General features: G+C 52.9%; 1 long non-coding RNA gene across 1 annotated transcript; it reads left to right on the top strand.

The window, feature by feature from the left end:
- Positions 1-861: 861 nt before the first annotated feature.
- On the top strand, positions 862-10,054 carry LOC135329050 (uncharacterized). Its single transcript, XR_010390248.1, has 3 exons — positions 862-1,451; positions 7,828-8,476; positions 9,154-10,054. It is a non-coding gene; the product is annotated as an uncharacterized LOC135329050 (long non-coding RNA).
- Positions 10,055-10,765: the final 711 nt, after the last annotated feature.

Below are 10,765 nucleotides of genomic sequence, written 5' to 3'. Positions count from 1 at the left end.
AAAGAGCTTGGCTACGTGTCCGCGACAGCAACAGCCCAGCCAGACTGATGTGACTATTTTTTGCTCCTGTCGCACACGGGCTCTCCTTGGAGCCAGCAGGGAGCTGGTATGAAGGCAGGGACACGCTGCTGGCTCTGCTGTGAGGCTTTTGTGCAGTGCTTGGAGCTGAGGAGAGCCCAGAGGAGCCCACCGAGCTGTGCCCTGTGGCAGGCTGAGCACCACGTGGATTGCTGTTCCCTGCTCTATGTCACATCCCTGCTGTGGCTGGGAAGGAAAACAGAAAACGGTCAGAGGAGCTTGTGTCACTCGTGGTCTGTGGTCTCCAGTCGTGCATGGAGTCACAGCACTGGGCTTCGCTTTGGCCCCCCAGACTGACTTCGTTACAGAGCCAAAATGTTTCCGAGACGCCTGTAGTAACCAAGGCCTAGAGCTGCCAGGAAGGGCACAACGCATCCGGCCTACTGCTCCTTCTCTGAATTAACGCCTTTTCCATCCTCCTGCTGCAAGCACGGCATGAGGCCAGCCTGGCGCAGCGCAGCCGCAGCGGGGCCGGCCCCAGCCAGCGGGGCAGAGGAGCCGGGGGGTCGCAGCACCTCTCGGGTGCTTCCAGCCGGGGTTTGGAGCTAGTTTCCCACGGACGCGGCCCCGGCGGATCCAGTGCGCTGCGGCTCTGCGGCAGGCGGGAGCTGCCTGCCGCCACTGCTAACCTGGTTCTCCTGAAAACGCCCCCGGCGGGGCAGGCTGGACCTTTCACACACTTGGCTGGGAGGAAGGGAAAGACGGGCAGGGTTTTTTCCGTAGATTAGCGAGTCGGAGCGGCCTGGTAGGCTGAGCCGGTGTCACTTCCTGCGTGACACAGGCGGTGGGGCTGCCCTGCAGTAATTCTTGTGTGTATCAGAGCACCGCGGTCAGGAAAACAGCTGATCTCGAACTGATATGTTTCTGCTACAGTGACTGCTAGGTTGTTCCAAAGGTCAATTACTGGCACTGTAAAATGCCTGCTCCTTATATTGAGGCTGTGTTTTTTTAATTCCTGTTAAGTGGCTGGCTCTTCTCAGCCAGGGAGGGGCCCTGGAGCTGTTGGTCCCACAGAGAGGAATTATTATGATCAAATAATACACGATGTTATTACGATCAAATTTTCTTCATCCTTTATGATAGACTGAACTGCTGGAGCTTCCGGAGCCTTTTGCTTTAAGGCATATTTTCTGTTTTCCAGTCTTTGGCTCTCACCCAAACCTCCTCATGTATCAGTGTCCTCTGGGAGCCGCGGACGCTGGACTTGGACGCAGCACTCTGGCTGTGGGAACAGGAATGTCAAATGCAGATTTGCCTCAACCTCTCATCCCATCTCTGCCAGCGCGTGAATGCGTAAACAGGGAACGTGAACAGGCCTTTTACCCAGGAGCTCACATTGGAAAGTCATGGTCTGCTGATTGTCACTGTGGCCGGTAAGTCCAACAGGGATGCACCGCTCCCGTGCAGGCACTGGGAGCACCCCCTGCGCGCACAGGACACCCTGCCGCAGCGCGTCCTCGCAGGGTCTTCCCTGGCTTTGCCTAGTCCCTCTTTAAACCTGTCTCTTCTCGGTGGGGTATTTCTGGCAGCGAGGAGGCTCGGCCCCCAGCTCAGCCTGCCTCTCTGGGCCGCAGGTGGGTTGCAGGAGCGTGGCTGAGAGCACAGGCTCTGACTTACCCAGCCGGGCTGAGTCTAGCTCCCCAAATCCTCCCCTTGGGCACCGTTCAGGCTCCAGTGCAGACAACAGACGCATCTTGCCGTGCAGCCCTGCTGCTCAGATGCTCCCAGCAGCTCCAGATCGCTGGCCTGGTGTCTCTGCTCCTGGCCATGCCCCGGTTCCCGGGACTGCACGCTTTATCAGTCATTCCTTCGTTTCCTTCCAGGGCTCTATGCTTTAGCATTCCTTCTAGAAATACATCGCCTGTGCCAGTTCCCCCGGGAGCATCTCCTCTCATAGTTGGCCAGGTCACAGATGTCCTTGTTCCTTGATCACACATGCTGCAGTACAAGTCAGATGTTTTTCAGATATTTAAGAATATAGAGTGGCGCAAAAACTATCGTGTCAGTTTGACAAGTTTATTGTCCGTAAATTGGTATTTGTATTTCTCTGCTTTAAGTCTTTATCAATACGGTCACATTTTTCAGACATTATTTTGCGTGGAATGACTGTCTGACACACCTGTTTACAAGGGCATCCTATTTACTCTTTACAAATGCTGGCACAATATTAGCTTTCTTCTGGTTCTCTGGAGCTTCTCCAGTTTTCCTTGCCGTATTAGACATCAGCATTAACAGTTCAGATTAAAAAAAAAAAGAAAAGATTTTTTTAAAACTTAAAGATGTGTGATACCTGGACCTGCTGAGTTTTTAACATTTGCCTTATGCATCTGTTGCTTAACATGTTCCTGAGTTACCATATCAGTGGAAAGCGTTTCACCCTCGTGACATGAGTGCTTCATCCGGCTTCCTCCCAAATGCCGGAGAGCGATTTATTGCCTTTCCTTCCTGCGCTGTGATCACCAGTCCCCCCAGTCCCACCTCGGACTGCACTCCACTGCTGGCTCATCCCTGCAGCCTGCTCTGATGCTGCGCTGCTCTGCCTCTCCTCTAGAAGTTGTGAAGTTGCGTTTATTGACATCATCTCAGAGGATCTCTCTGCCATCCATAAACAGCACAGCTAACATCTGCCATGGTTTGTTTTCTTGTCATGGCCCAAGTAAGAAGTGCATACAGGTGTCTCGTTTTGATAAAAAAAACCACACACACACACACACCCAAACACAAGTTTTTGTTTGTTTTTTAACCTACACATTTTTTAAGTAAGTGTGTGTCATTATATCTTTACAGTAAAGGTGAACTATGCCAGGCTTGAGCGGGGAGCGCGGGAGACTGTGCAGGCAGAGGGAGGGAGATGTGGCCACGAAGACCGGTGGGGCAGCTGAGAGCAGGGAGCTTTTGAAGCTGCTCATTCACAGCGCTGAAGCTAAGGCAGGGAGGCAGGGACTCGCCTCGGGCTGACGGGCTGGGTTCGAATATTTTTTGGTGTAATGATCTGACCTTTCTGACAGAAATGTCTGGAGCCAAAGGAAATGTATTCTGCTGATTGGGCGGAGGGAGTCTGATCCCGTTTTTACGCTAAGAGGAAAAACAATCATGCATATGCTGCCAAAATGCAAAAAGCTGAGCTTAGCATCCTCGTTGCTCCCAAAGCGGCTTCACCTGTGCCTCGAACAGGGAAGCCCAAGCCCACAGAAACATGGGCAGCGTGTGCCTCCGAAACGGGAACTGAAACACCCGAAAACAGCTCGTAAGTCAAAGGCACAAAATGAGAAAAAATGGCATAGTGGGGGAAGCATGAATGCCTGGGCCAGCTCTCTGCTTTTCCCTGCGTTCCCCTCATGAGCTTGGTAGCCCTGTGAAAGCCAGATTATTTCTTAAGGATAGCTGATGTCTGAAACCGAAGATACAGACACTTTGGAAAAATCCCATGGAGCTCGCCCTTTCAACCAGCTGCATCAATCTTCATCTACCTTAGAAGTAAAATGTCGTCACTTTGTACCTCACATAGATGCTGTGGTAGTATGTGCTCGAGAGATGGGATGTTTGGGTGTATTTGTAACATGCCATAGGAATAATTCAGACTGAATGTGACTCCTCAGTGTATTTATTGTCCTCATGACAGTGCAGCGTGCTGGCTGCATACAGGAACATGGCCTTGGTGCTAATCGTCACGTAAAAATTGATAACCTTCTGCAACTTGTTCAGGGAAAACCCTGTACATGAGGGAGTGCTCCAGACTAACGCAGAGTGTGTTGGCTGGCCTTTCTGAGGGAGATGCTTTTCTTTTATTCTTTTTTTTTAACATGCTGGGGAGTGTTTTGTGAAGGAGATTGCTGCATGTATTTTTCTGACTGAGACATATTTTCCAAGGTCAGGAGATCAAGAATTGTGTTTTCTGCAGCAAATATCTTGCCGATGCTACTCAGATACTATCACTGATTTATCCACTTATCTTAAGGCTTCTCCCTTTGCTATCTGAGTGTTGGAGCAGCTTCTGCATCAAATTAGCAGTGGTGTAACACCCTGTCGTGCTTCGTGGCATGACAGCTCCATTGCCTCTAAACAAAGACTGTGCTCCAGGGCAGTTTTGCCTGGTTTTTTTCATTGAGGGTTTGCTGGCCATGTTTTGGGCCAAAGAGGCATCATCACTCCTTGTGGGTGCTGTCCCCTTGCTGGAGTCAGGGTCCGGCCGGGTGGGACGTGAGCGAGCTCCCATGTTCTGCTCTGCTGCACCAGAGGTGGGACTTGGGTACCGCAGCTAATGCAGCAGCTAATATAGAGCCACTTGCTATCCCCCAGGCAAAATGCGTTCTGCTTAAGTGCTGCTGAGGAGCCATCACGCTGGCACGCTTGTTTTCATGTATTTATGTACCCACAGTCATTGCAGCAACAGAAACAGCCGCAGCTCATCATCGCCCCAGTTCGTTCTGCTCCAGTCAGCAGAACGGCGCGAAGGTCGCGGCTCGGCTGCGCTGGGCGGTGGGTGACCGTGCCACTGCACGCAGCCCCACGCCGCAGAGCTGCCGGGCTCGGCAGGAGCCAGGACGCACGGGCCCACGGCAGAGGGAGCCGCATGGTGGGACCGCGGCCCCGGGCTGCCGGACCCCCGTGGGAGCTGCCCGCCGATGGGGTTATCCTGCCTGGCTGAGCAGGGAATGACTCACATGCAGGCTCTGCTCCCACTGTCACTCCTAATCATTTGCACCTAGGGAATTAAAAAAATAGGAACGAACCTTGCGGCCTCAGCAGGCAGCTCCAACCCACACGTGGAGCACGGGGCTCCCTCTCCTCCACCTCTTGGTGCCCTGTGCACCCCACTGTGCCTTGCCTGAGGTCAGGCAGCTTGTCCCACGCACAGGGTGGGCATGGGGATATGCAGAGAGGCTTGTGATGCTCACCATGAGCACAACATTTTCTGGAGAGGTGACTACTTGCAGGAAGGAGAAAGGAGAAGGGAAACGCTGGGCAGGCCTGGGAGGACGGTGCCGAGCCACCACCGTCGCGGTGGTGCCCCACCGCTGGCAGCCTCCCCCTGCAGTGTGCAGCCCCGAGAGGCAGGCAAAGCCCAGCCCCGGCCAGAGCTATAGCATGGCCTCGTTTCATGGAGAAACAATCCCTCTTTGTGCCGCCTGCTCTCCCAGCACAATCCCCTGCCCTGACAATGTCCTTTCTGTGGCTGAGTCCCTGCGCAGCGAGCAGGAGCGGGTTTGGCCCTGCCACCCCCCGGCCAGGGCCGCCGCACCAGGGAGCCTCGGGCTGCGCAGCCTTTGCAGGAGGCTCTGCGGCTGTTTCAGGTAAACTCAGGGGCAAAGGCTTCCTGGGAAAGTCTCCTCCATGGCCTGGGGCACTTAGGAGGTGTTTTTCTTCCAGGTTTATTGGCTCCATAGCCATGCAGGGGGCTGTTGCACAGCAGGTGTTAGGAGGACAGCCCTGGGACGTGGTGGCAGAGCATGGCACGCTGGCATCAGGTCATCACACCTGACTGTAACCTAAACTCACCGCCGGGGGTGGAGAAGTTGCCAGGCTTTGCAAAGCTGCTCTCTCAACCTGGGACAGGCTGCTGGAGCCCTTCCACTCCTGTGGGCGCCACATCACGAAGACAAAATGAAATGGCTTCAGATGTAAAGGGTGACTCTGGGGACTACCCAGGGCTTTCTCATCACCTATGTTTTCTCTGGTCAAGTGCATTTATGTGCCTATGAGACACCCTTGAAAGCTCCTGCTGAGGGGGGCAGCTTTTGGGTCCCTCCAGAGCCAGAGCTCACAGAGCCTCATCTCCTGCCAAGACGTGTCGCATGTGGACAGGCACAAATGTTTGCACTGGCGATGAAGGACTCTGGTCCTGCTGCATATATTGAATTCCCAAAATCTCCTGACCCTTTCCAACCTCCCATCAGTCCTTTTTGGGACTGCAGCAATAGTCACTTTTGTCTGTGTATCTCACGGAGAAACCTTGCTCCAGGCGCAGATGTGGAAGAGCAAGCTTACCGCCCTCGTTTCACCAGGCCTTCAGTCTCCTGGCTCTTTGCTCCTGCCATGGCTCTGCTGCCTTCTCCCCAAGCAGCCCAGGGCAGCGCCATCCCCACCACACCAGCACCAGGACGCTGGACACAGTGGTCCCCAGGCCACGTGCGATCCTGCTGCCTCCGGCAGCCATGGCCATGTCACACCAGCAGCTGAACTCACGCAGGCAGGGCTCTGCTGTCAGCAGCCGTTGCCAGCTGGTTGTGCAGGGGGGACGAGGCATGAACTTGCAGGGCCATGAGCAGATGCTGCAGCACGTGGCCTGGTGTTTGCAGCCTGCCCGGAAAATTATCTTCAGAGGGGGACGAGCAGGTGTGTGCTTTGGGCATCAACATTATTGCACAAAGCTATTTTGCACGGGAACAAATGAAGATGCCTTAGCAGGCCAGAGCAGGCATGAGACCTGTCTGTGGAGGGCCCAGGGGTGTCTCATACTGCTTTCACACCTGTGGAGTTTGGTGTCAGTGTTTGTGCTGGGGATGATGTTGGCTTTTATGCGGCGGTTCTCATTCTGGCAGGAAACCACATAGCCACCTGTGCTACCCACCCAGGCTGATAGGCAAAGTCCGAGAACCAAATATTGCAGGATGAATATCTGCTTTCAAAGCATCTGTGCCCCAGGCACACCCCCACGGTGCCAGAAAGCTTCTGGGTGATGCTTTTGCCTTTGCTTCTATCTCACTGTCTGCCTTTTTCCAGGTGATGTTTTAAAGTGAAACTGGTGCCTCAGGTTACCCCAGGGACTTTGAGAGGGGTCATTTTATGCCTGCTGGCTACAAAAATGTTTTGAGTTGTTTCCTGGTAGCTTTAGGGGTTTTTAGTGACCTCTCATTCCAGGACTGAAAATATTTCCCCATCTTCTGACTGAAGGGGAAGAGGGTAACGTTGACAGCGATGGGCTAATTGGCCTGTACTGCCAGGATGATGTAATCAGGGTAAATAACAGGATGCAAGTTTGCACAGATGAGTCACTAATGTTGATATCAACCATGGCAGGAGGCTGCACATCAGCCTGAGCTTAGCCAAAGCATGTGCACTCCCCCATGCTCTATCTGCCCATCTGGGTTTGTTGAAATCGTGAGCCAGTATTATGGCATTTAATGGTCCTGCAGGCTCTGCATAGTGATCGCCTCCATTTTCAGTGGCGAGGGAAGCCTGTCCATTCCCTCAGTACTACACAGCGGTGACACAGGAAATCTGTGTGGATGTTTTTGAGCTGTCAGCATAATCAGCTTGTCATTTTTGGTCTTGGAGTTACAGAGAAGCTGTGCAGCAATGACATGCCGTTGATGGTGCTTTAGGGTCCAACCCTGAGGAGAAAGGGTTCAAACAGCATTGGAGACCCACTTTAAGTTCAGTGTTTTTATGGGACCACATGCAAAATCCCTGGCTTTTCAGGATTCAAAAGAAAAAGTTGGGGGAATCTAGAGATCATCTTTTCAATTCCTATGTATAATTAGGTAGGTGAATTTGCTAATTATGTGTCTAAGATACCACTGAAGAGTGCAGGACCAAGTGTACATGTGTGCTGACTCCACATTTATAATTGTCTTTCAGAATTTTGGAGTTGAATAGTGTCAATATTTTTGCTGCATGAGAAACTCATAATGCAAGTTTTGAGTATGTAACAAAATAAACTCATAGCTATGAGTTCAGTGAATGATAAGGAAATACAGACTTATTGTACAAATCAGACATGGTCTAAAAAATATTTCTGTTCCACAGAAATCCAACATCTTGAGAATTTCTGCTTCTGCAATGAAAACCGAGAAACCGCTCATGGAGCAGACTGGTTGGTTGTAGCACTGGTGGGGCCGAACCTTCCTCCCTCGGCCAGCTGTGGGTGACTCGCCGTTACCCTGCAGGACTGGCGGTGGCAGAAAAGGTGCAACACGGAGCTGCAGGTGCAGCTGCAGCAGGGCTTCACCCTCTACACAAGAAATTCTCCTCGCTAATCCCTAAGGTTGTAGCCTTTCACTGAACTTCATTCCTTCTCCATTGCTTAGTTCCTCGAGACCTTCCCGTCTGATAGTCTGATAACCCTCCACGCGGGTGACGGCTGCCGCAGCAGTGCCTTCAGCGGGTGTTGGCGCACACTCGCCCAGAGCGGCAAGGGGAGAGGAAGGGTGTCCGGCCCTCGAGGAGCACGGAGAGAGGCACAACAGGGCAGCGGGACGGAGGAGGGCAGATGCTCCCACTCGTCCGGTTGGCCTCCACGTTCAGAGGAGGCGGATAAGCAATGGGGGAAGGAGCCTAAATTCCCAGAAGTGGGAGCCCAGCGTCTGAGACAGGCTGTGGGCAGCCCCAGCAGCCAGGGCGGTTTGCGGGGAAAGGCTGACAGGAATCCCCTGTTTTGGGGGATTTGCTCCATTAGGTGCGTCCTGCTGCCGCGTTTCACCAAGGCCGGCCCTGGGCCCGGCCCCAGCCCCCTGGCAGCGCTGCCGGCGTCCCCCGGCCAGCAGCCTCGTTGGGGCAGGCCCAGATGGTGCTCATGGGGGCCTGTGCTGCTCGGGGGCGGGGCTTAAGGTGGGGTGGGCGGGGCATACATTGGGGTGGGTGGCGCTATGGGAAGGGGTGGGGCTTGTGGCAGGTGGGGCACACAGGGGCGGGGTTCTGGAGAGGGGGTGGGGTTGGGGGCAGGGAGGGGTGGAGCACTCATGGGATGGGGTGGGGCTATGGGGGAGGTGCAGGGTTTGCAGTGGGGCAGAGCACATGGGGTGGGTGGGGCTAGGGATGGGGGCACCTGGGCTGTGGGGCAGCTCGGCCCTGCTGGCCCCACTGGTGTGGGGTCGTTTGGCTGGTGGCTGTGGTAGCTGGTCCTGGGCGCTGGGGCCAGGCACTGGGCGCTGTCTCACGGCGCTGCTCACTGCAATGGGCAAGGCTGCTGCTGAAGGACTGGTCTCACTGCAACGTCTGATGGCCAACATTAAGAGATACAGCTGATTAGGCAGAAGTTTTGGGAGAAAGCCAAGCCACCAGTTTGGGGAGTGTAAAGAAAGCAGAGCAGTAACTTGGGGAGTCTGCAGGGGGATTTTGTGACTTTTTTTTAAGGGCAAGGACGAGAAAGCGGTGGCACCTATGGCAGCGATGGAGAGGACCCAAAGAGACAGCACAGGCAGTGACGCCAGCTGTCCTTGTTAGAGCACGTGAAGGAGCAGGGGGTTTCGGGGAAGGAGGACTTGCGAAGCGGCGGTGCTGGAGCTCCTGTGGCAGCCCGTGGCCCTGACACTGTGATGGGAAGGGGCAGAAAACTGAGGAACAGCAGCCATGCATTGAGCGTGTGAATGAGGAAAGGCAGACATCTAGACAAAGGTAACCCATCAAAGCAAGTGACCATGAGAATTAAAAATAACTAGTAGAGGAGAAATAACACGGAGAAATATATCTGGTGTATCGGAGAACTAAGAGGAGAAACAGAAGATGAGGTTGCAAGGGAAAACTGAAGAGCAAATGCCCCACAGGAATAATGGTGGAGAGAGCAGATACAACAGGGAAATAGAGTCCAAGGCTGTGAGAGAGAAGAGGATGAAACTGCATTCAGAGCAGAAGAAAAGTGAGCAACCTGGAAATCAGTGGCAGTAGCAGGAAGAGGCTTGGCTGTGTAATTTGGGGCTCACTGTCAGGGCAGCCTGCCAAGCCCGCCAACAAGGGTGGATCTAGGGGAGAAGGAATGCTTGTAGAAAGCTCAGAGATTTGGGACATGAGGTTGAAAAGTATCTGCTAGGGAGTGGGAAGGAATCCACCGGTGATCTTGCATTTCAGGACAAATGACATAGCAAGATTTTCACTGAAATGAAACAAGAATCGATTAAAATAGACCAATGGTTCAAAATAAAAGGAGGACAAGAAAGAAAAAGAAGTGGTGCCTGTATTTAAGAAGGGAGAAAAAGTGACCAGACAGCTGCATGCTTGTCAGTCTGCTGTTAATAGTATTCAATTAAAGAGTAACTCATCACATGAATGGGAAATGGAAAGTGGGTAAAATAGTCTATTATGTCTGACTAACCTGATAGCTTTCTCAGAAGAAGCTTTCTTCAGAAAAGGAAAACCAATAGGCCAGAAGTGGACTCCAGGGAAGCAACAGATCTGTTGGGAAACTTGGTGAAGATGGTAGGGGCAGAGATGAGTACAGGAATTTAATGTGATGAGGAGCTGGTTTAGGTCAAGATGGAAGCAGAACCTGGTGAAAGAGAGCACAGCGGGATGTACAGAAGGCTAGCAGTGAAGTTCTTCAGGCATGGTCTGATAAATTTATTAAGGACTGGCACAAATATTTGGAGCATTCTGATGAAATCTGCTGGAATACAACGTTGCTAGGCATTGACACTGTAGGAGAGCGAAGGAACACTGTACCACCAAGAAAAGGAATGAAAGTCACCAGGAATGCTGTTCTTTGTTTTTGCCTTGGGAACTTGTGAGCTGCACGCACCTGAAGAAGAGAAGTTAGGAGAGTAGCTTACCACAGAGCGCCTCTGAGCTGCCACCGCAAGGCAGAAATGATAAGGGCAAACGCTGCCTGTGGGTGTATCCAGATGGGGAAATCTCATCAGGTGAGTGTCAGTGCCCCTATGCCAGGCCTGGCAAAGCCTGGGAGCACTTCTGGTCACTCATCTTTGGTGAAGCGAACTTGAATAGCAGCTTGACCAGAGGAGTTACCAAGGCA

The sequence above is a fragment of the Dromaius novaehollandiae genome, chromosome 8, assembly GCF_036370855.1.
Source record: "Dromaius novaehollandiae isolate bDroNov1 chromosome 8, bDroNov1.hap1, whole genome shotgun sequence".
Taxonomy (NCBI): Eukaryota; Metazoa; Chordata; class Aves; order Casuariiformes; family Dromaiidae; genus Dromaius; species Dromaius novaehollandiae.
This window is presented reverse-complemented; position numbering and strand designations above follow the sequence as displayed.